Source organism: Sus scrofa, chromosome 14 (genome assembly GCF_000003025.6).
Source record: "Sus scrofa isolate TJ Tabasco breed Duroc chromosome 14, Sscrofa11.1, whole genome shotgun sequence".
NCBI classification, from domain to species: domain Eukaryota; kingdom Metazoa; phylum Chordata; class Mammalia; order Artiodactyla; family Suidae; genus Sus; species Sus scrofa.
The window spans coordinates 5,950,611-5,975,778 of NC_010456.5; positions in this window are offsets into that span (position 1 = coordinate 5,950,611).

The following is a 25,168-nucleotide window of genomic DNA, read 5'->3' on the forward strand; positions in this document are numbered from 1 at the left end:
TTACCATTGCATCCCAAAGGATAGAATACCTAGGAGGAACCTTACCTCAAGAGACAAAAGACCTGTACTCTGAAAACTTTAAGACACTGATGAAAGAAATCAAAGATGATACAAATAGATGGAAAGCTATACCATGCTCGTGGATTGGAAGACTTCATATTATCAACCTGATTATACTTCCTAAGGCAAGCTACAGAGTCAATGCAATCCCCATCCAATTACCAAGGACATTTTTCACAGAACCGGACAAAGCATTTTGAAGTTTGTTTGGAAGCACAAAAGCCCCAGAAGAGCCAAAGACATCCTGAAAAAGAGAAAGGGAGCTGGAGGATTCGGGCTCCTGGACTTCAGACTATACCACAGAGCAACAATCCTCAAAACCGCACGCTACTTGCACAAAGACAGAAATATGCATCAGTGGAACAGGATGGAATGCCCAGAAGGAAACCCCCCTCGCACCTACAGCCACCTCATCTATGACAAAGGAGGCCAGACTATGCAACGGACAAAAGACCGCCTGTTCCACAAGGGGTGCCTGGAAGACGGGACAGCCACATGGAAAAGAATGAAATGAGAACACTCCCTAACACCAGACACAAAAACAAGCTCCCAATGGATTAAAGACCTAGTGAGCCGACCAGATATTCTGCAACGCCTAGAGGAAAACATAGGCCAAACACTCCCCGACATAAACGACAGCAACATCTTCTCAGATGCACCTCTTAGACTAATGACACTAAGAACCAAAACATACCAATGGGACCTAAGCAAACTTAAAAGTTTCTTCAGAGCAAAGGAAACCCTAAAGAAAATGAAAAGACTTCCCACAGAATGGGAGAAAACCTTTGCAAGTGAATCAACTGACAAGGGGTTCCTCTCTAACGGTTATAATCACCTTCTGCAGCTCCACACCAAAACAGCAAACAACCCCTTCCAAACAGGGAAAGAAGATCTCAACAGACAGTTCTCAAAGAAGACATACAGATGGCCAGAAAACACATGAAAAGATGTTCAGCATCACTCATCCTTCGAGACATGCACATCAAAACCACCATGAGGTACCACCTTACACCAGCCAGAACGGCCACCAGCAAAAAGTCTACAAACAGTAAGTGTTGGAGAGGGTGTGGAGAAAAAGGAACCCTAGGACACTGCTGGTGGGATTGTAAATGGGTGCAACCACTGTTGAAAACAGGATGGAGATGCCTCAGAAAACGAAACCTAGAAGTACCATTTGATCCAGCAATCCCACTCCTGGGCCTCTACCCAGAGAAAACCATGACTCGCAGAGACACCCGTACTCCGGTGTTCATCGCAGCACCCTTTGCAATAGCCAAGACATGGAGACAACCTAAGTGTCCATCGACAGAGGAGTGGATCAAGGAGATGTGGTCCATACACACAACAGAATGTGACTCGGCCACTAAAATGAATGGCATACCAGCCATTTTAGCAACATGGATGGACCCAGAAATTAGCATGCTAAGGGAGGTCAGCCATCCAATGAGACCCCAACATCAAATGCTTTCAGGGACACGTGGAATCTGAACAAAGGACAGACTGATCTTCTTTGCAGAGCAGATGCTGACTCACAGATACTGAAAACATTACGGTTTCCAGAGGAGAAAGTTTGGGGGGTGGGGGATGTGCTTGGATTATAAAGGGGACATCCTGTGAAACTGGATTGTTATGATCATTATACAACAACAGGTGTGATTAATTCATCTGAGTAATGAAAAGAAGAACAATAAATTAAAAAAAGACCCGGGCCGAGTGTGGAGGGCACGACTGTCTCGGCTGCCCCTGAGAGGCAACTGTCTGTCCTGCGAAGGGCCCAGGCGGGATGTGAAGCGCTGGGTGTCTGCCTCCGGTTGTTGCTCGCAGCTTCAAGCTGCTGGCGACGTCTCTCTGTTCCACAAAGGTCTCATTATCAAAAGGGACCAAAACGACCTGTACTATAGACCTCGCTGGTTGGAGGAGGGGATCAAACGATGTTGTGGGTGTAACAGGACTCCAACCACGGAGTCATCCACTGGGAGTTCCTGTGTGGCTCAGCAGTAACAACCCCGACTCAGATGCGAGGGAATGCAGCTTCGCTCCACGGGTAAGGATGCGGCCCTGCCGTGAGCTGTGGTGTAGGTCGCAGAGGCACCTCTGATCTGGTGTGGCTGTGATTGTGGGGCAGGCCAGCAGCTGCAGCTCCCATTCCACCCCTTGCCTGGGACCCTCCCTGTGCCACGGGTGCGGCCCTCAATACACAAGCATCCGGTCAAATCCCATTCACATCATCCTTCCCTTCGGAGTGACTCCGACCCACTTTGCATTTGTATCAACGCAAGGGGCGAGCCACTCAGGGGACAGAAGCCAGGTCCAGCCTTCGGTTCCGACTCGGGCCCCGCTCCAGCTCACTGCGGCCTCGGGATGTCGGCAGCCCTCTTCGGGGACCCAAAACCAGATGTGGGGCAGGCTGGCACACCCCCAGCAGCACGCACCCCCAAAGGTCTCCTTCTGCCCTTCCAGCCCTGCCGGCCCCCTCGCCACTCACCTCAGCAGGCCTCTTCCAGGGCTGCTCTCCCCGGTCGGCCCTGCCACGTTGCCCCTGCCCCCTCGGCCTCCATGGGACCCTGGCTCCTGCGGGATCTCGTCGAGCCCTTCTCCATGCCTTCGTTGCCCCTACCTGACCCTCTACACTCGGCTCAGCACCCACTCGTCCGCTGGGGGCCTTGCCTGGCTGTTTGGCCTCCTCAGGGAGCCGTGAGTGTCACAGGCCTGGAAGGGTCCATCCTGTCAGCCGTGGGTGAGCTGCACTGCCAGGGGGGAGCCCTGGGTCCTGGCTGGAGGACAGAGCCTGTATCAGGGTCCGGAAAGCCTCGCTGTCCCTCAGCCGTGCCACCACCCCACAGCCCGCGCAAGGGAGGAGGCACACAGGACCTAGTAGAGTGGCCCCGCTTTCCGGCCCAAGGTTTGGGGAGGCAGAGATCTGGGCCATCTCTCTCCCTCCTCCCATTTGGTATTGGCAGTCGCTTGCTTGCTTGCTTACTTTTTTTCTGGTGTCACTTTCCGTCTTGCTGTCTGTCCTTTTAGGGCCACAGGGCAATGCACATAGACGTTCCCAGGCTCGGGGGCTAATCAGCACTGGACTTTTAGCCAGTGAGTGAGGTCGGGGATGCAACTTGCATCCTCATGGATACCAGGTGTGTTGATTTCTGCTGATCCGCAACAGGCTCTCCTTAACTTTGTTCTATTTCTCTCACTGGCTTTTTTTTTTCTTTTCTACTTTCTTTCATTCTTTCTTTATCTGTTTTGCTTTGGAGGTCTGCTCCTGGGGCATATGGTGGTTCCCAGCCTAGGGGTCCAGTTGGAGCTGCAGCTGCCTCCCACAGCCCTAGCCCCAGCCCCAGCCCCAGCCCCAGCCCCAGCCACGCAGGATCCAAGCCTCCTCTGCAACCTCCACCACAGCTCACGGCAATGCCAGATCCTTAACCCACAGAACGAGGCCAGGGATCGAGCCCGAAACCTCATGGGTCCTAGTGGGATTCGTTTCCACTGCACCAGGAGGGGAACTCCTGTTTTCACCTTTCAAGTTTGATGTGAAACGCTCTAAGCAGGTCTGTGCCCAACGACTATGTGCGTTCGAGTGCACTGGTGCCTTGAACTTCTGCTGCTGGTTTTGCTCCCTGGGGAGGTGGTTGAAGCAACCTCTCCTCCTGTACACGTGAGCTCAGGTACAAGACGGCTGCAGAAGAAACAGGTTGAGAGAGCAAGCCCCTCAGCCCCGACGCAACGAGATGGGACCTGGATGGGGCCCCTCAACACGAGGAATGAGCCCGTTTGCTTTGGTAGGCATGTTTAAACCATGGCAACCTTGTCATTCCTCAGCTCTGGGAAGCAGCATGATCTGGATACTGTGCAACCACATCCAAGAATGAATGCGACCCTGCGCTTGGTGAAAGGGCAGCTGCTGTGCACAAGTGCACAACCCCCCACCCCCGCCGTCAATCCAGCTGACTTTGGACGGTCCTCCAATGGTCTCCTGGCTCTCGGAGTTCCCGTCGTGGCTCAGCAGGTCTCGCCCCTGACGTGTATCCCTGAGGCAGCGGGTTCCATCCCTGGCCTCATTCCAAGGGGAAAGGATCCGGCGTGGCCGTGATCTGTGGTGTGGGTCCCAGGTGCGGCTTGGATCCCCTGTTGCTCTGGCTGTGCTGGAGGCCGGCAGCTCTGGCCCCGATCCACCCCCTAGCCTGGGAACCTCCATATGCCATGGGGGAAGCCCTCAAAAGACAGAAGACAAAGGACAAAAGACACACACACACAAATCACTTCTCGCTTCTCAATGATTGATTGAGAATAAATAGCGTTATTTATTAATTTGGGCTTTTTATTACTTCCCTATCAATAACTACTTCCTTTTCTTATTGTTATTTTGTTTCAAGGTTCTAACAACTCTAGGCTCAAAACACAAAGTGAACTATAGCATAAATGACATGAATCAGAAAGAGAAATTGGACACATCTCCAAAGAGAAATCAGGAGAGGGGAAGGAGAGTCCATGTCAGGAGGGGGAGCAAGGGGATGGGGTTTGGGGGAAGCTGATGGGGAGGGCACTGGCAGGGGCAGAGGGGACCTTGGGGAAGGTGGTTTTGGAACCGGGCCGAGGGTTCTTGAAAGAGCCAGGCCAGGACCTGGTACAGGGGGTGCGGGAGCAGTCAGGGCAGGCACTCCCAAAAGGGCTGCTGAATGCTCCTCGGGCCCTTTGTCCCCAGCAGAGGCCAGGGCAACGTTGCCATCTAGCACAGGGAAAGGCACATCGGTGTCCGGGAATTCGGCCAGAGCAGCGCCAAGTGCCCCCTGCAGGGCTGGCAAGTGTTCGAGTGGACAGGAGACCTCTGGAGGACTAGCAGGATTCTCATCCTGCCCAGCTAGTGAGTCCTCGGGAGAGCCTCGTCCTCCAGAAGGATTAGACGGATTTTCATCCTGCCCAGCAAGTGAGTCCACATGAGAGCCTCGTCCTCCTGGAGGAGGAGCAGGATTTTCAAGCTGCCCAGCAAGTGAGTCCTCAGGAGAGCCTCGTCCTCCAGGAGGATTAGCCGGATTTTCAACCTGCCCGCCACGTGAGTCCGCCTGAGAGCATGCTCCTCCAGGAGGAGGAGCAGCATTTTCACCCTGCCCAGCTGGTGATACCTCCAGAGAGCATCGTCCTCCAGGAGGATTTTCCAGATTTTCATCCTTCCCGGCTGAGGAGTCCTTCTGAGAGCCTTGGCCTCCAGGAGGAGGATCAGGTTTTTCATCCGGCTCAGCTAGTAAGTCCTCATGAGTGCCTCGTCCTCCAGGAGGAGGAGCAGGATTTTCATCGGGTCCGGCTGGTGAGTCCTCATGAGAGCCTTGTCCTCCTGTAGGAGGAGCAGAATGTTCATCCTGCCCGGCTGGTGAGACATCCTGAGAGCCTCGTCCTCCGGGAGGAGGAACAGGATTTAAATCCTGTCTGGCTGGTGAATCCACCTGAGAGCCTTGTCCTCCAGGAGGAGGAGCAGGTTTTTCATCCTGCACGGCTGTTGGCTCGTCATGAGAGCCTCGTAATCCAGGAGGAGGAGCAGGATTTTCATCCTGCCTGGCGGGTGGGTCCACCTGAGATCCTTGTCCTCCAGGAGGAGGAGCAGGATTTTCATTGGGTCCGGCTGGTGAGTCCTCATGAGAGCCTCGTCCTCCTGTAGGAGGAGCAGAATGTTCATCCTGCCCGGCTGGTGAGACATCCTGAGAGCCTCGTCCTCCAGGAGGATTAACCAGATTTTCATCCTTCCCGGCTGAGGAGTCCTTCTGAGAGCCTTGGCCTCCAGGAGGAGGAGCAGGATTTTCATTCTGCCTGGCTGGTGAGTCCACCTGAGAGCCTTGTCCTCCAGGAGGAGGAGAAGCATTTTCCTCCCGGCCAGCTAGTGAGTCCTCCTGAGAGCCTGGTCCTCCAGGAGGAGGAGGTTTTTCATCCTTCCAGGCTGGTGAGTCCTCCTGAGAGCCTCGTCCAACCGCAGGAGAAGCAGGATTTTCCCCCTGCTGGGCTGGTGTGTCTGCATGAGAGATTCGTCCTCCTGTTGGAGGAGCCGGATATGCATCCTGCCTGGCTGGAGAGTTCTCCCGAGAGCATCGTCCTTCTGTAGGAGGAGCAGGATGTTCATTCTGCCCGGCTGGCGAGACATCATGAGAACCTCGTCCTCCAGGAGGAGGAACAGGATTTTCATCCTTCCCGGCTCGTGAGTCCTCCTGAGAACCTGGTCCTCCTGGAGGAGGAGCAGGTTTTCCATCCGGCTCTGCTAGTAAGTCCTCCTGAGAGCCTCGTCCTCCTGTAGGAGGAGCAGCATGTTCATCCTGCCCGGCTGGTAAGACATCATGAGAGCCTCGTCTTCTTGGAGGAGGAGCAGGATATTCAATCTGCCCCGCTGGGGAGTCTTCATGAGTGCCTCGCCCTCCTGTAGGAGGAGCAAGATGTTCAACCTGCCCGGCTGTAGAGACATCATGAGAGCCTCGTCCTCCAGGAGGAGGAACAGAATTTTCATCCTTCCCGGCTCGTGAGTCCTCCTGAGAGTCTGGTCTTCCAGGAGGAAGAGCAGGATGTTCATCCTGCCTGGCTTCTGAGTCCTCATGAGAGCCTCGTCCTCCAGGAGGTGGAGCAGGATTAACATCCTGCCTGGCTGGTGAATCCACCTGAGAGCCTTGTCCTCCAGGAGGAGGAGCAGGTTTTTCATCCTGCACGGCTGTTGGCTCGTCATGAGAGCCTCGTAATCCAGGAGGAGGAGCAGGATTTTCATCCTGCCTGGCGGGTGGGTCCACCTGAGATCCTTGTCCTCCAGGAGGAGGAGCAGGATTTTCATTGGGTCCGGCTGGTGAGTCCTCATGAGAGCCTCGTCCTCCTGTAGGAGGAGCAGAATGTTCATCCTGCCCGGCTGGTGAGACATCCTGAGAGCCTCGTCCTCCAGGAGGATTAACCAGATTTTCATCCTTCCCGGCTGAGGAGTCCTTCTGAGAGCCTTGGCCTCCAGGAGGAGGAGCAGGATTTTCATTCTGCCTGGCTGGTGAGTCCACCTGAGAGCCTTGGCCTCCAGGAGGAGGAGCAGGATTTTCATTCTGCCTGGCTGGTGAGTCCACCTGAGAGCCTTGTCCTCCAGGAGGAGGAGAAGCATTTTCCTCCCGGCCAGCTAGTGAGTCCTCCTGAGAGCCTGGTCCTCCAGCAGGAGGAGGTTTTTCATCCTTCCGGGCTGGTGAGTCCTCCTGAGAGCCTCGTCCAACCGCAGGAGAAGCAGGATTTTCCTCCTGCTGGGCTGGTGTGTCTGCATGAGAGATTCGTCCTCCTGTTGGAGGAGCCGGATATGCATCCTGCCTGGCTGGAGAGTTCTCCCGAGAGCATCGTCCTTCTGTAGGAGGAGCAGGATGTTCATTCTGCCCGGCTGGCGAGACATCCTGAGAACCTCGTCCTCCAGGAGGAGGAACAGGATTGTCATCCTTCCCGGCTCGTGAGTCCTCCTGAGAACCTGGTCCTCCTGGAGGAGGAGCAGGTTGTTCATCCGGCTCAGCTAGTAAGTCCTCCTGAGAGCCTCGCCCTCCAGGAGGAGGAGCAGGATTTTCATCCTTCCCGTCCCGTGAGTCCTCCTGAGGGCCTCGTCCTCCAGGAGGAGCACCAGGATTTTCAACCTGCCCGGCTGGGGAGTCCTCCTGAGGGCCTCGTCCTCCTGGAGGTGGAGCCGGATTTTCACCCTGCCCGGGAGGTGAGACCCCAGGAGGCTCTGGTCTGCCTTCAGGAGGAGCAGCAGGTTGATCCTGCCCATGAGTTGAGTCTTCATGGGGGCCTGGTCCTCCTGCAGGAGGCGACTTGGTTCCACCCTGCCCGGGTGGTGACTCCTCAAGAGGAGCTGGGCCTACTGGGAGAGGAGCAGAGTGTTCATTCGCCCCGGGAGGTGAGTCCCCATGTGGACATGAGTGTCCCTCTGAAGGAGCTACATTTCCTCCCTGCCCAGGTGCTGAGTCCTCCTGTGGTCTTGGACCTCCTCTGGGGGCTGCTCCAGGGTCTTTCCGCTCGGCTGGCGTCTTGGCCTCGGATTCCAGGTCTCCTGCTGGAGGTGTGAGAGAGGAAGAGCTTTGGTGCCTGCCCGCCTTGCCATGTGCTCTTCCAAGGAGAGCAGTCTTCCCAGAGCCTTCCCGACAGGTCCCAGCCAGCACCTGCTGGCTCTGCTCTCATGCAGGCGGGGCGTGTGCCTTTATCCTGGTTCCTGGCCCAACACCATCGTCTGGGGACTCCCCGCTGTGCGGCCCACACCTCAGCTCCCCCCACGTGCCCAGAGCCCCGGCCCCCTCTTCTCACCTTCAGGCTGGGCCTCAGGGGGGGCCAGGCCTTCCAGGGTTGTCAGGCTCATGTGGACGGTGTCTTCATGGCCACAGCTGGCGCTCCTGTGCTCCCACCAGCCCGGCAGAGGACCCCGGGGAGCAGTCTGTGTGGAGGTTCCTCGGGTGGCCTTCTGCCTTCCTCACCCTGTTCCTGGCGGGTCTCGGGTGGGGGACTCTGCAATGACAGTGAGCGTCAGAGGGCCCGGCCCCGAGGCGTTAGAGCCCTGTGGGGCTGTGAGCTTCTCGCTGCTTCTTCTGCCCCCTTGACCTTCTGCTCCCAGATCAGGGGAGGCCTTGCCTGCTCAAACACCACACCCCTGCCACTCACCAGTGGCTCCCCCTGACCCGGGAGGAACGAGAGCCCCTGGAGGGCTGGGGTACCGCTTGCACGCAGGGCTCGGCCCTGACTCCACACCTACCCCCGCAGCCCCCTGCTTCTCCCCAGCCAGCTGGGTCCCGGGGTGTGGACAGGCCCTGCCCAGCAGGCCTCCAAGCCTGCGTCAGCCGGCTCTTGCTTGAGGTGGGCCCACCCCTCACCACCCGCCTCTGCACAAAGTCATCCAGGGAGGGAGCTCGGGGCTCCCGTGTGGGCTCCGAGAGGTCCCTGCCCTTGGCTGGAGCTCCCTCTCCCGGTGGTACCTCTGAATCCCTGCGGGCAACGGCCCATAGGCGTCCGCCTCGCATTCTCATCCAGGTTCTGCAGGCTTGGCAGAGGCCATCTCTGCCGTGACGACGCCTGCCGCCTCGGCCTCGGCCTCGGGAGAGCGGGATGCAGCAGAGCCAGTCCATCCCTCCTCCGTCCTCTCCTGGACTGGACCAGTAGGTGCCCGGCTCCCCAGGTTCCAGGTTCCGTTGGCCTCTGTCGCCAGGGAAGTGAGGTCACTTCCTGGGGTCCCCCCAATGGGCCTTCCTCCTTCCCCATGTCTCCCCCAGGGTCCCTCTGGGCTGCTCCAGCTCCCCTCCCCCACCAACCCCATGGTCTCGTGCTGTGAACAGCGGTCTTGGGCATTTGACAGGGATGGCGGTGACTCTGGGGACTGCCTTGGGGAGCATGGTCCTTGGGATACTACAGGCTCTTGCAATCCAAGAGTAAGGTGTGTCTTGCCATCAGTTTGTGTCCTCTTGGATTGCTTGCATCAGCCTCTTGGGGGGTTCCCAGGACGGGTCTTGCGTCTCTCTAGGGAGGTCTCTTCCTCAGTCGTCTATTTTTTGGGAGGTGATGGCAAATGTGATCGTTTCCCCGATGTCTCTCTCCGAGCACTCGTTCCCAGGGTATAGAAAGGCAGTTGATTTCTGTGCCTTCATGGTGCCTCCTGCGACTTGGCCCCATTCAGAGGCGCTTTCACCGTTTTCTGGGAGCGTCTTGAGGGGTCTGCGGGGATAGGATCATGTCGTGTGCGGAGAGGGATCCCTTGACTTCTTCCTTTCCCATGAGGATTCCTTTTGTGTCTTGTGCTTCTCTGAGGGCCCTGGCTAGCTAGGACTTCCAAAACTATGTCGACTAGGAATACGACCTCTAGCACAGGACTCTGCACATGCCGAGGGGGAAGCCCTGAAAAGACAAACAACACCAGACACACGCACACAGCCAAAGTTGCCTTGTTCTCCATGACGGATTTCCTAAGCATTAGCTCTCTTTAATTCTGTTTGCATTTGAAGGCCACCCCTGTGGCATAGGGGAAGTACCCGGGCCTAGTTGGCATCGGAGCTGCAGCTACTGGCCTCCCCCCTCTCCCCCACCCCGCCATAGCAATGCAGGATCCGAGCCTCCTCTGCGACCTACACCACAGCTCACGGCAGTGCCGGATCCTTCACCCACGGAGTGAGGCCAGCCATCACACCTGTGTCCTCATGGCTACTACGCAGGGTCCTTACCACTGAGCCCCAACGGGCACCCCTCATAGCAATGAACTTTCCACCTCGACATATGCACATATTCTCCTTCCTAATAGGAAGAGCTTCTTTCCAAAAACATTGGCTGGAATTCCCACTGGGGCTCAGTGGGGTCATGATCCAGTCGTGTCTGTGGAGGCACCCATTGGATCTCCATCCCTGTGCAGTGGGGACAGGATCTGGCATTTCAGCAATGGTGGTGTAGGTCACAGGTTCAGCTCAGATTCCATCCCTGGCCAGGAACTTCCATGTGCCCCAGATGCAGCTGAGAACTATCTCTCTCTCTCCCTATATATATATACATATATGTACCCCACACACACATATATATACATATATCCGTGTACACACATATGTACATATATGATACTTTAAATGTAGACTGGTGTCATGCTCCCGTTGGTGGGGCAGAATCAAATGGGACTAGGATGCGTGAGGATGCACGCTTGATCCCTGACCTCACTTCAGTGGCGTTCGGGATTTGGGCATTGCCGTGAGCTGTGGTGTCGGTCACAGTCATGCCTCGAATCCCACATGTCTGGGGCTGTGGCTGTGGCTCTGTCTGTGGCTGTGGCTGGAAGCTGTAGCTCCAATTCCACCCCTTCCTGGGAACTTCCACATGCGGTGGGTGTGGACCCTCCAGTGCAAAAAAACAAAAAAACAAAAAACTAAAAACAAAACCTCACCCAATCTCAGGAGATTATGCAAAAATTATTGGCCATGAGGAAGACTTGGAAAACTCGGGCGGCTCAGTTCTCGACTGATGTTTTGGCTTAGCACAGACCTCCACTCCAAACTCCCAGGGCCTTCCACCGTGTAGGACCTCCCACCTGGGCTGCCCCGGCACGGACACTCCCCAGTGCGCAGTGAGCAGACGCTCCTGGGCCCCCATGGGAGCCCAGCAGCCTGAGGGCTCCGTGGACACCAGGGGCAGGCCTCGACGGGCCTCCCTCACCCTGCAAGGGGGAAAAGCCTGCCAAAGCTTTGGCGACCATTCCTTTAATCCCGGGCCGAGGGTGAAGGTCCCGACTCTCTCGGCTGCCCCTGAGAAGCAACTGTCTGTCCTGCGAAGGGCCCAGGTGGGACGGGACGTCCTGGGAGTCTGGCTTCGTCTGCCTCCGCTCGTTGCTCGCAGCTTCAAGCTGCCGGGGACGTCGCTCTAGTCCGCAAACTTCTCCTTACCAAAAGGGACCCAAAGAGCGTGTGCTATTGGCTTCACTGGTTTGTGGAGGGGATCAAACGATGCTGTGGGTGTCATAGGACTCCGACCAAGTCATCATCCACTGGGAGTTGCCGTCGTGGCTCAGTGGTAACAACCCCGACTGGGATCCAAGAGGATGCAGCTTCGCTCCGTGGTTCAGGATCCGGCCCTGCCGTGAGCTGTGGTGTAGGTCGCAGACGTGGCTCAGGTCCCCTGTTGCAGTGGCTGTGGTGGAGCCCGGCAGCTCTGGCTCTGATGGACCCCCTGGCCTGGCCACATCCACATGCTCAGGGTTCGGCCCTCAAAAGACAAAAGACACACCAAAACATCGTTTCTTTCTGCTCAAAGAATGAATTCCTTGTGATTCACTTTATTTATTGTGTCTGTATTTTTCCTTTCCTAACAATAACTACTTTATTGTTTGATTTTTTCGTCAATGGTCAATTTGTAGGCTTCAAACGTAAAGTCAAATATACTATAAACGATATGGAAGAGGAACAGAAATTGAGCAGACATCCAAAGACAAATGAGGAGAGGGGAAGGAGAGAACATTTCGGGAGGGGGAGCAGGGGGCTGGGGTTTTGGGGGAGCTGATGGGGAGGGCCCTTCGAGCGGCTGAGGGGACCTTGGGGAAGGTGCTTTTCTAAAGTGGCCTGGGGTTCCTGCCACAGCCAGGCCAGGACCCAGGAGAGGGGGTGCTGGGACCATCAGAGCAGGCTCTGCCTGCTGGGCTGCTGCATTCTCCTCGGGCCCTTGTTCTCCTGCAGAGGCCTGGGAAAGGTTTCCAACCAGCAGAGGGAACCTCTCCTCAGGGTCTGGGGAAGCTGCCAGAGCGGTGGCAGATTCTCCTTGCAGGGCTCGTGAGTCCTCATGAGGCCCTGGGCCTCCTGCAGCAGGAGCACCAGGTTCACCCTGCCCGGGGGGTGACTCCTCATGAGGGGCTGAGTCTCCTGCGAGAGGAGCAATGTGTTCATCCTGCCCGGGAGGCTGAGTCCTCATGAGGGCCTGGGCCTCCAGGAGGAGGAGCAGCAATTTCATCCTGCCCGGGGGGTGACTCCTCATGAGGGGATGAGCCTCCTGGGAGGGGAGCAGTGTGTTCGTCCTGCCCGGGGGGTGAGTCCTCATGAGGGCCTGGGCCACCTGCAGGAGCAGCTGCAGGGTTATCCTGCCCAGGGGGTGACATCTGAGCCCCGCCTGGGCCGTACACCACAGTTCATGGCAACACCGGATCCTTAACCCACGGAGGGAAGCCAGGGATGAAACCCACCTCCTTCTGGATACCAGTCAGCTTCGTTAACCGATGAGCTATGGCAGGAACTCCAAAAGTGTCCCAGTTCCAGTGAAAAGAAAAGTGAAAAGGATGAATGGACAAATCACAAGAACTGAAATGGAAACTGCTATTACAACGCGCCCAACAAACAAAAGTCCAGGACCAGATGGCTTCACAGCCAAATGCTATCAAACATGTAGAGAGGAGCTAACACCTATCCTTCTGAAACCATTTCCAAAAATTGCAGAGGAAGGGATATTCTCAAACTCTTTCTATAAGCCCACCATCACCCGGATACCAAAACCCGACAGAGACACCACAAAATAGAAAACTACAGGCCAATTTCACTGAGGAACATCGATGCAAAACTCCTCAACAAATTACTAGCAAACCGCATCCATCAATACGGTCCAAGGATTGTACACCACGATCAAGTGGGATTCAGCCCCAGGACACACGTGTTCTTCAATATCTGCAAATCCATCGGTGTGATACACCACATTAACAAACTGAAGAAGACAAACCACATGATCCTCTCAAGAGATGCGGGAAAAGCCTTTGACAAGATCCAACACCCAAGTTTCTGATAACAACCCTTCAGAAAGTGGGCATAGCAGGAACCTACCTCAATCATAAAGGCCGTAGATGACAAACCCACAGCAAACATGATGCTCAATGGCGAAAAGCTGGCCGTAGATGACAAACCCACAGCAAACATGATGCTCACCGGCGAAAAGCTGAAAGAATACCCCCTGAGATCAGGAACAAGACAAGGATGTCCGCACTCACCACTACTCCTCAACATAGTTTGGGAAGTCCTAGCCATGGCAATCAGAGAAGGAAAAGAAATACGAGGAATCCAAATTGGAAAGGAAGAAGTAAAACCATCCCTGTTTGCAGACGACATGATACCATACCTAGAGACTCCTAAAGACTCTCCCAGAACACTGTGAGAGCTCATCTGTGAATTTGGCAAAGTCACAGGATACAAAATTAATGCACAGAAATCGATGCCATTTCTATACACGAACAAGGAAAGAGCAGAAAGAGAAATCAGGGGAGCATTCACGTTCACCATTGCATCCCAAAGGATAGAATACCTAGGAGGAACCTTACCTCAAGAGACAAAAGACCTGTACTCTGAAAACTTTAAGACACTGATGAAAGAAATCAAAGATGATACAAATAGATGGAAAGCTATACCATGCTCGTGGATTGGAAGACTTCATATTATCAACCTGATTATACTTCCTAAGGCAAGCTACAGAGTCAATGCAATCCCCATCCAATCACCAAGGACATTTTTCACAGAACCAGAACAAAGCATTTTGAAGTTTGTTTGGAAGCACAAAAGCCCCAGAAGAGCCAAAGACATCCTGAAAAAGAGAAAGGGAGCTGGAGGATTCGAGCTCCTGGACTTCAGACTATACCACAGAGCAACAATCCTCAAAACCGCACGCTACTTGCACAAAGACAGAAATATGCATCAGTGGAACAGGATGGAAAGCCCAGAAGGAAACCCACCCCACACCTACAGCCACCTCATCTATGACAAAGGAGGCCAGACTATGCAACGGACAAAAGACCGCCTGTTCAAGAAGGGGTGCCGGGAAGACGGGACAGCCACATAGAAAAGAATGAAATGAGAACACTTCCTAGCAACGGACGCAAAAATAAGCTTCAAATGGATTAAAGACCTAGAGAGACGACCAGATACTCTGCAACGCTTAGAGGAAAACATAGGCCAAACACTCCCCGACATAAACGAGAGCAACATCTTCTCAGATGCACCTCTTAGACTAATGACACTGGGATTTCCCGTCGTGGCGCAGTGTTTAACGAATCCGACTAGGAACCATGAGGTTGCGGGTTCGGTCCCTGCCCTTGCTCAGTGGGTTAACGATCCGGCGTTGCTGTGAGCTGTGGTGTAGGTTGCATACTCGGCTCGGATCCAGCGTTGCTGTGGCTCTGGCGTAGGCCGGTGGCTACAGCTCCGATTCGACCCCTAGCCTGGGGACCTCCATATGCCGCGGGAGCAGCCCAAAAAATAGCAACAACAACAACAACAACAACAAAAAAGGCAAAAAGACTAATGACACTAAGAACCGAAACATACCAATGGGACCTAAGCAAACTTAAAAGTTTCTTCAGAGCAAAGGAAACCCTAAAGAAAATGAAAAGACTTCCCACAGAATGGGAGAAAACCTCTGCAAGTGAAGCAACTGACAAGGGGTTCCTCCTAACGGTTATAATCACCTTCTGCAGCTCCACACCAAAACAGCAAACAACCCCTTCCAAACAGGGAAAGAAGATCTCAACAGACAGTTCTCAAAGAAGACATACAGATGGCCAGAAAACACATGAAAAGATGTTCAGCATCACTCATCCTTCGAGACATGCACATCAAAACCACCATGAGGTACCACCTTACACCAGCCAGAACGGCCACCAGCAAAAAGTCTACAAACAGTAAGTGTTGGAGAGGGTGTGGAGAAAAAGGAACCCTAGGACACTGCTGGTGGGATTGTAAATGGGTGCAACCACTGTTGAAAACAGGATGGAGATGCCTCAGAAAACGAAACCTAGAAGTACCATTTGATCCAGCAATCCCACTCCTGGGCCTCTACCCAGAGAAAACCATGACTCGCAGAGACACCCGTACTCCGGTGTTCATCGCAGCACTCTTTGCAATAGCCAAGACATGGAGACAACCTAAGTGTCCATCGACAGAGGAGTGGATCAAGGAGATGTGGTCCATACACACAACAGAATGTGATTCGGCCACTAAAATGAATGGCATACCAGCCATTTTAGCAACATGGATGGACCCAGAAATTAGCATGCTAAGGGAGGTCAGCCATCCAATGAGACCCCAACATCAAATGCTTTCAGGGACACGTGGAATCTGAACAAAGGACAGACTGATCTTCTTTGCAGAGCAGATGCTGACTCACAGATACTGAAAACATTACGGTTTCCAGAGGAGAAAGTTTGGGGGGTGGGGGGATGTGCTTGGGTTATAAAGGGGACATCCTGTGAAATTGGATTGTTATGATCATTATACAACAACAGGTGTGATTAATTCATCTGAGTAATGAAAAGAAGAACAATAAATTAAAAAAAGACCCGGGCCGAGTGTGGAGGGCACGACTGTCTCAGCTGCCCCTGAGAGGCAACTGTCTGTCCTGCGAAGGGCCCAGGCGGGATGTGAAGCGCTGGGTGTCTGCCTCCGGTCGTTGCTCGCAGCTTCAAGCTTCCAGGGACGTCTCTGTTTTCCACAAAGTTCTCATTATCAAAAAGGACCAAAACGACCTGTACTATAGACCTCGCTGGTTGGAGGAGGGGATCAAACGAGTTGTGGGTGTAACAGGACTCCAACCACGGAGTCATCCACTGGGAGTTCCTGTGTGGCTCAGCAGTAACAACCCCGACTCAGATGCGAGGGAATGCAGCTTCGCTCCACGGGTAAGGATGCGGCCCTGCCGTGAGCTGTGGTGTAGGTCGCAGAGGCACCTCAGATCTGGTGTGGCTGTGACTGTGGGGCAGGCCAGCAGCTGCAGCTCCGATTCCACCCCTTGCCTGGGACCCTCCCTGTGCTACAGGTGCGGCCCTCAACACACAAGCATCCAATCAAATCCCATCCACATCATGCTGTCCTTCGGAGTGACTCTGACCCTCTTTGCTTTTGTTTCAACGCAAGGCGCGAGCCACTCTGGGGACAGAAGCCAGGTCCAGCCTTGGGTTCCCGCTGGGGTCCCGCTCCAGCTCACCGGGTCCTCGGGATGATGGCAGCCCTCTTTGGGGGCCCAAACCCAAATGTGGGGCAGGCCAGAGGAGCCCGGCCCACCCCCAGCAGCACGCGCCCCCAAAGGTCTCCTTCTACCCTTCCAGCCCTGCAAGCCCCATCGCCACCCGCCTCAGCAGGCCTCTTCCAGGGCTGCTCTCCCCGGTCGGCCCTGCCACGTTGCCCCTGCCCCCTCGGCCTCCATGGGACCCTGGCTCCTGCGGGATCTCGTCGAGCCCTTCTCCATGCCTTCGTTGCCCCTGCCTGACCCTCCACACTCGGCTCAGCACCCGCTCGTCCGCTGGGGGCCTTGCCTGGCTGTTTGGCCTCCTCCCAGAGCCGTGGGTGTCACAGGCCCGGAAGGGTCCATCCTGTCAGCCGTGGATGAGCTGGACTGCCAAGGGGGAGCCCTGGGTCCTGGCTGGAGGACAGAGGCTGTATCAGGGTCCGGAAAGCCTCGCTGTCCCTCAGCCGTGCCACCACCCCACAGCCCGCGCAGGGGAGGAGGCACACAGGACCTGCTAGAGTGGCCCCGCTTTCGGGCCCAGGGTCTGGGGAGGCAGAGATCTGGGCCATCTCTCCTCCTCCTCCCATTTGGTATGGGCAGTCTCGCTTGCTTGCTTGCTTGCTTTTTTGTTTGGTGTCACTTTCCGTCTTGCTGTCTGTCCTTTTAGGGCCACAGGGCCAGGCACATAGACGTTCCCAGGCTCGGGGGCTAATCAGCACTGGATCGTTTAGCCAGTGAGCAAGGCCGGGGATGCAACTTGCATCCTCATGGATACCAGGTGGGTTGATTTCTGCTGAACCGCCACAGGCACTCCTTACCTTTTTTCTATTTCTCTCACTGTTTCTTTTCTTTTTTTTTTTTCTTTTCTTTTCTACTTTCTTTCATTCTTTCTTTATCTGTTTTGCTTTGGAGGGCTGCACCCGGGGCATATATCAGTTCCCAGGCTAGGTGTCCAGTTCAAGCAAAACTGCCGGCCACAGCCACTGTCAGAGACAGAGCCAGAGCCACAGCCACATCCACAGCCACACCAGATCCAAACCTCGTCTGTAACCTACACCACACCTCACGGCAATGCCAGATTTTAACCCATGTACTAGACCAGGGATCCAGCTCACAACCTCACGGGTCCTAGTGGGATTCGTTTCCACTGCACCATGAAGGGAACTCCTGTTTTCACCTTTCAAGTTTGATGTGAAACGCTCTAAGCATGTCCGTGCCCACATGTGTATGTGCGTTCGAGTGCACCGGTGCCTTGAACTTCTGCTGCTGGTTTTGCTCCCTGGGGAGGTGGTTGAAGCAACCTCTCCTCCTGTCCAAGTGAGGGCAGGTACAAGACGGCTGCAGAAGAAACAGGTTGAGAGAGCAAGTCCCTCAGCACTGAGGCAAAGAGACGGGGTGTCGATGGGGCCCCTCAACCCGAGGAATGAGCCCATTTGCTTTGGTGGGCATGTTTAAACCATGGCAACCTTGTCATTCCTCAGCTCTGGGAATCAGTATGATCTGGATATTGTGCAACCACATCCAAGAATGAATGCGACCCTCGCTTGGTGTTTGGTGGAAGCTGATGGGGAGGGCACTGGCAGGGGCTGAGGCGCCCTTGGGGAAGGTGGTTCTGGAAACGGGCCTGGGGCTCTTGAAAGAGGGAATCTCACATCAGTGTCTGGGGATTCTCCAGAGCAGTGGCAGGTTCTCCCTGCAGGGCTCGTGAGTCCTCATGAGGACCCAGGCCTCCTGCAGGAGCAGCTGCAGGGTTGTCCTGCCCAGGTGGTGACATCTGAGCCCCACCTGGGACGTCAACCACAGTTCAAGGCATCTTCGGATCCTTAATCCATGGAGGGAGGCCAGGGATGAAACCCACATCCTTCTGGATACCAATCAGCTTCGTTAACTGATGAGCTATGACAGGAACTCCAAAAGTGTCCCAGTTTAAATGAAAAACTACATGGCCACCCGGGTGGGAGGACCTACCACCCTCACATGCCTCTGACACGTCCTCTAACGGGGGTCTGGGACCACGCAGCTCCCACCCGCCCTGAGAGCTTTCCAGCCCAGACGCACGCACATCCTCATTCCCAGCAGACACCTCCCCTCCCACAAGCACCCACAGCCTTTCTCTCTCCCACCACCGGCCCTTAGAAATCCTTGGTTTCCCCCAGGAAAAGGGAATGGGTTCATGTAAATGCAAAAAATAAAAAGACCTGTTCAAATCAAGAGACTCCAGGAGCAAATGAAGAGATATGCCAAGGGCTGAGACTAGACCGTTGCCGAGTGTGCAACTGAGAAGGAATTTGCCGTCACGCTCTCTAAGAAATCCCTCCACACCCAATGGGAAAATGGGCAAGGAAAATGGACAGGCAACTCACAGAGGAAACTCAAACGCTAGCCAACATGAAAGATGTTCAACCTCACCAACCGCCACTGAAAAGAAACACAAACAGCAAGGAGATGCTGTTTCATACTCACGAAACGGGAAAATGAACAAAGGTTTAAGTCTGACAATGTCAAATGTGGGTGGACCAACAGGTGCTCTCATACAGTTGGACGAGAGATCCCCTGGAAGACTCATTTAGCTCTATTGCGTAAAGTAAACGATGCACACGCTCCACAACCCAGCAAATCGATTCTTCCGGTTCCATCTTAGAAAAATTCTCTCACCCATGGCAGAAGGAGATGGTATCTCCCTGTATGAACGGATGCTTAGGTGCCCAAGAATTACAATGAAGACAGTGGAAAACATCGAGATGTCCTTTCACAGACAAATGGAGAAATAAGCTTGGGAGAGTCACCCAGCGAACACTGCACAGCAGTAAAAGCGAATGAACCAGAATTACAAGAATCACATGGATGAGCCCCCGTAATGATGAGGGGCTAGGTCTTGGACTTTTCCCGGACAACTGTGCTACCTTGGGCAAGTCACGTCACTTCTCTGGTCCTCGGTTCACTTGTCGGCCTAAGACAGGCTTAATGAGGAGTTCCCCTTTGTGGCTCAGGGGGAGAAAACCCAACTAGCATCCATAAGGACCTGGGCTCGATCCCTGGCCTCGTTCAGTGGGTTAAGGATCTGCTGTTGCCATGAGCTGAGGTGTATGTGGCAGACCTGCCTTGAATCTGGTGATTCTGCAACTCTGGTGTAGGCCAGCTGATACAGCTCCAATGGGACCCCTGGCCTGGGAACTTCCATATGTCAGAGGTGCAGCCCTACGAAGGAAAATAAAAAAGATAGAGTTAACAAAGACATCACCTTCATGGACTGGGGTGTTGGGTGGCTGAAATAAGATCACCAGGCCACAAGTGGGAATTGTGTGCCTCTGGTCAGCTCCCAAATCCTGATCATCTTCATGTGTCCCCTGTGGAAGGTGAGGCTGAAAGCCGCTGCTACTAATTTTTTAAATACATAAGAAATTTTGTTACGTTTGATGGTGTCTAACAATCATCAAAACCAATTTGTAGAGCTCGTCCATCCTAAACACTCAGTGCAACACCCCACCCCCACAAACTGTCTCATTTGTTAAACATAAGTTCTACAAAGTCTGTGAGTCAGGATCTGTTCTGCAAAGAAGTTCCTTCTGCCCTGTTTTAGAGTCCACATGTCACGGAAAGCTTTTGATGTTGGGGTCTCATTGTCTGATGACTTCCCGTAACACGATGATTTCCAGGTCCATCCAGGTTGCTACCAATGCCCTTCTTTCTTTCCTTTTAATGGCTGAGGAATGTTCCATGGTGTGTATGTACCACAGCTTCTTGATCCACTCCTCTGTCGATGGACACTTGGGTGGTTTCCATGTCTTGGCTGTTGCAAAGAGTGCTGCGATGAACACTGGCGTACCTGTGTCTTTGCGAGGCATGGTTTTCTCTGGATAGAGGCCCAGGAGTGGGATTGCTGGATCCAAGGTTGGTGGTTCTATGTTTCGCTTTCTGAGGAATGAGCATCCTGTTTTCCACAGCGGTTGCACCCATTGACATTGCCACCAACAGTGTCCTAGGGTTCCTTTTCCTCCACACCCTCTCCAACACTCATTGTTTGTAGACCTTTTGAGGATGGCCATTCTGGCTGGTGTAAGGTGGTACCTCACGGTGGTTTTGATTCACGTTTCTCTAACAGTGAGTGATGTTGAACATCTTTTCAGGTGTTTTGTTTGTGTGTGTTTTTTTGTTTTTTGTTTTTTTTTTGCCCCCATATGTCTGCTTTGGAAAATTGGCTGTTGAGATCTTCTTTCCATTCTTTGAAGGGGTTGCCGTGTTGCTCTGGTATGAGTGGTGGGCGGTGTTTATAAATTTTGGAGATGAATCCCTTGTGGGTCGATTCATTTGCAAAGATTTTCTCCCGATCCGGGGGAAGTCTTTTTGTTTGGTTTGGGGTTTCCATTGCTGTGCAGAAACTTTTGAGGCCCCTTAAGTCCCATTGGTGTATTGTTGTTTTTATCATCAGTGCTCTAAGAGGTGGATCTGAGAAGAGGTTGCTGTCATTTAGGTCGGGGAGTGTTTGGCCTATGTTTTCCTCTAAGCGTTTTATAGTGTCTGGTCGCGTCTCTAGGTCTTTGATGCATTTGGAGCTTGTTTTTGTGTCTGGTGTTAGGGAGTGTTCTCATTTCATTCTTTTCCATGCGGCTGTCCCGTCTTCCCGGCACCCCTTCTTGAACAGGCGGTCTTTTGTCCACTGCATAGTCTGGCCTCCTTTGTCACACAGATGAGTTGGCTGTAGGTGCGAGGGGGGTTTCCTTCTGGGCTTTCCATCCTGTTCCACTGATGTACATGTCTGTCTTTGTGGAAGCAGCGTGCGGTTTTGAGGATTGCTGCTTTGTGGTATAGTATGAGTTCAGGGAGCCTGACTGTTGCAGCTCCATTTCTCTTTTGCAGGATGTCTTTGGCTCTTCTGGGCTTTTGTGCTACCGAACCAACTTCACAATATTTTGTTCAAGTTCTGTGAAAAATGTCCTTGGTCCGTGGATAGGGATTGCATTGAGTCTGCGGATGGGCTTCGGTGGGATAGCAATTATGATCATGTGGAATCTTCCAATCCAAGAGCATGGCGAGTCTCTCCATCGATATGTGTCATCCTTGATTGCTTGCATCAGCATCTTTGAGTTTTCAGAGCATGGGTCTCTTGTCTCTCTAGTAGGTGTATTCCTCAGTATTTTATTCTTTGGGATGCAACAGTAAACAGGATTCTCCCGTAATTTCTCTCTCCGATCATTAACTGTTAGTATATAGAAATGCAGTCTATTTCTCGGTAGTACTGGTGTATCCTGTGGCCTTACAAAATTCACTGATGAGCTCTACCAGTTTCCTGGGAGCGTCTTGAGGATGCTCTAGGTATAGGATCCTCTCGTGTAAAAATAGGGATGGCTTGTCTTCTTCCTTTCCAGTGTGGCTTCCTTCTCTGTCTTTTTCTACTCGGAGGGCCCTGACTAGCTAGGATTTCCAAAACGATGTCAACTAGCCATAGGACCTCTAGCAAAGGAGGGTGCACATGCCAAGGGTGCGGCCCTGAACAGACAAAAGAAAAAAGAGACACACACACACAAACACAAAGTTTCATTTTTCTCCAAAATGGATTTCTTAAGAATTCGCTTTCTTCATTTGTATTTGTGTTTTCGGGCCACACCTGTGGCATATGGAAGTTCCCAGGTTGGCGTGGCATTGCAGCTGCAGCTACCGGCCACCACCACAGCTATTGCAATCCAGGATTGGAGCCTCGTCTGCGACCTACACCACAGCTCACGGCAACGTCGGTTCCTTCACCCATGGAGCGAGACCAGCCATGAAACCTGTGTCCTTATGGATCCTGGGCTGTTTCCTTCCCACTGAGCCCCAACGGGAACTCCTCATAAGGATGGACGTTCCATCTGGACGTATACACATATTCTCTTTCCTAATAGGAAGATCTATTTTCCAAGAGATTGGCTGGAGTTCCCCCTGGGCTCAGTGGGTTCATGATCCAGTCGGGTCTGTGGAGGCACCCATTGGATCTCCATCCCTGTGCAGTGGGGACAGGATCTGGCATTTCAGCAATGGTGGTGTAGGTCACCGGTTCTGCTCAGATTCCATCCCTGGCTGTGAATTTCCATATTCAACAGGTACCGGTAAGAACCAAAAACATATTTTATATACATATGTACATATAATGTATAACATACATTGCCGTGAGCTGTGGTATGGATCGCAGATGTGGCTCAAATGCTGCATGGCTGTGGCTGTGGCTGTGGCCCAGGGCAGCAGCTGTAGCACCGATTCCACCCCTTGCCTGGGACCCTCCCTGTGCCAAGGTTGCAGCCCTCAATACACAAGCATCCAGTCAAATCCCATCCACATCATGCTCTCCTTCGGAGTGACTCTGACCCTCTTTGCTTTTGTTCCAACGCAAGGGGCGAGCCACTCTGGGGACAGAAGCCAGGTCCAGGCTTGGGTTCCAGGTCACCGGGTCCTTGGGATGATGGCACCCCTCTTCAGGGGTCCAAACCCAGATGTGGGGCAGGCCAGAGGGGCCTGGCACACCCCTGGCACACATGCCCCCAAAGGTCTCCTTCTGCGCTTCCAGCCCTGCCGGCACCCTCTCCACCCACCTCAGCAGGCCTCTTCTAAGGCTGCTCCCCCCGGGCGGCCCTGCCACGTTGCCCCTGCCCCCTCGGCCTCCATGGGACCCTGGCTCCTGCGGGATCTCGTGGAGCCCTTCTCCATGCCTTCGTTGCCCCTGCCTGACCCTCCACACTCGGCTCAGCACCCACTCGACCGCTGGGGGCCTTGCCTCGCTGTTTGGCCTCCTCCGGGAGCCGTGAGTGTCACAGGCCCGGAAGGGTCCATCCTGTCAGCCGTGGATGAGCTGGACTGCCAAGGGGGAGCCCTGGGTCCTGGCTGGAGGACAGAGCCTGTATCAGGGTCCGGAAAGCCTTGCTGTCCCTCAGCCATGCCACCATCCCACAGCCCCCGCAGGGGAGGAGACACACAGGACCTGCTAGAGTGGCCCCGCTTGCTGGCCCAGGGTTTGGAGAGGGAGCGGTCTGGGCCATCTCTCTCCCTCCTCCCATTTGGTTTTGGCTGCCTTGCTGGCTTGCTTGCTTGCTTGCTTGCTTGCTTGCTTCTTCGTTTGGTGTGACTTTCTGTCTTGCTGTCTGTCTCTTTAGGGCCACAGGGCAAGGCACATAGAAGTTCCCAGGCTAGGAGAGAGATCAACACTGGATCGTTTAGCCAGTGAGTGAGGCCGGGGATGCAACTTGCATCCTCATGGATACCAGGTGGGTTGATTTCTGCCGAGCCACAACAGGCTCTCCTTATCTTTGTTCTATTTCTCTCACTGTTTTGTTCCTTTTCTTACATTCTTTCGTTCTTTCTTTTTCTGTTTTGCTTTGGAGGGCTGCACCCGGGGCATGTGGTGGTTCCCAGGCTAGGGGTCCAGTTGCAGCTGCAGCTGCCTGCCACAGCCCATGCCCCAGCCCCAGCCCCAGCCCCAGCCCCAGCCACGCAGGATCCAAGCCTCCTCTGCAAACTCCACCACAGCTCACGGCAATGCCAGATCCTTAACCCACGGATCGAGGCCAGGGATCGAGCCCGAAACCTCATGGGTCCCAGTGGGATTCGTTTCCACTGCACCATGACAGGAACTCCTGTTTTCACCTTTCAAGTTTGATGTGAAACGCTCTAAGCAGATCCGTGCCCACACGTCTATGTGCGTTCGAGTGCACCGGTGCCTTGAACTTCTGCTGCTGGTTTTGCTCCCTGGGGAGGTGGTTGAAGCAACCTCTCCTCCTGTCTGCATGAGGGCAGGTACAAGACGGCTGCAGAAGAAACAGGTTGAGAGAGCAAGTCCCTCCGCCCCAGCGCAACGAGATGAGACCTGGATGGGGCCCCTCAACCCGAGGAATGAGCCCATTTGCTTTGGTGGGCATGTTTAAACCATGACAACCTTGTCATTCCTCAGCTCTGGGAATCAGGAGGTTCTTGACACTGTGCAACCACATCCAAGAATGAATGCGACCCTGCACTTGGTGAAAGGGCAGATACTGCCCAGAAGTGCACAACCCCCCCTCCCCCGCCGTCAATCCAGCTGACTTTTGGACGGTCCTCTAATGGTTTCCTGGCTCTCGGAGTTCCCATCGTGGCTCAGCAGGTCTCGCCCCTGACGTGTATCCCTGAGGCAGCGGGTTCGATCCCTGGCCTCATTCCAAGGGAAAAGGATCCGGCGTGGCCGTGATCTGTGGTGTGGTTCCCAGGTGCGGCATGGATCCCCTGTTGTTCTGGCTGTGCTGGAGGCCGGCAGCTCTGGCCCCGATCCACCCCCTAGCCTGGGAACCTCCATATGCCATGGGGGCAGCCCTCAAAAGACAGAAGACAAAGGACAAAAGACACACAGAAAAAATCTTTTCTTTCTTCTCAAGGATTGATTCATAATAATTAGCTTTATTTGTTAACTTGTGCTTTTGATTACTTCCCTAATCAATAACTACTTTATTTTTTTATTTTTATTTTGTTTCAACGTTCTAAAATTTCTAGGCTCAAAACACGGAGTGAACTATACCATAAATGATATGAAACAGGAGGAGCAATTGGACACACCTCCAAAGAGAAATCCAGAGAGGGGAAGGAGAGTCCATGTCAGGAAGGGGAGCAGGGGGATGGGGTTTTGGGGGAGCTGATGGGGAGGGCACTGGCA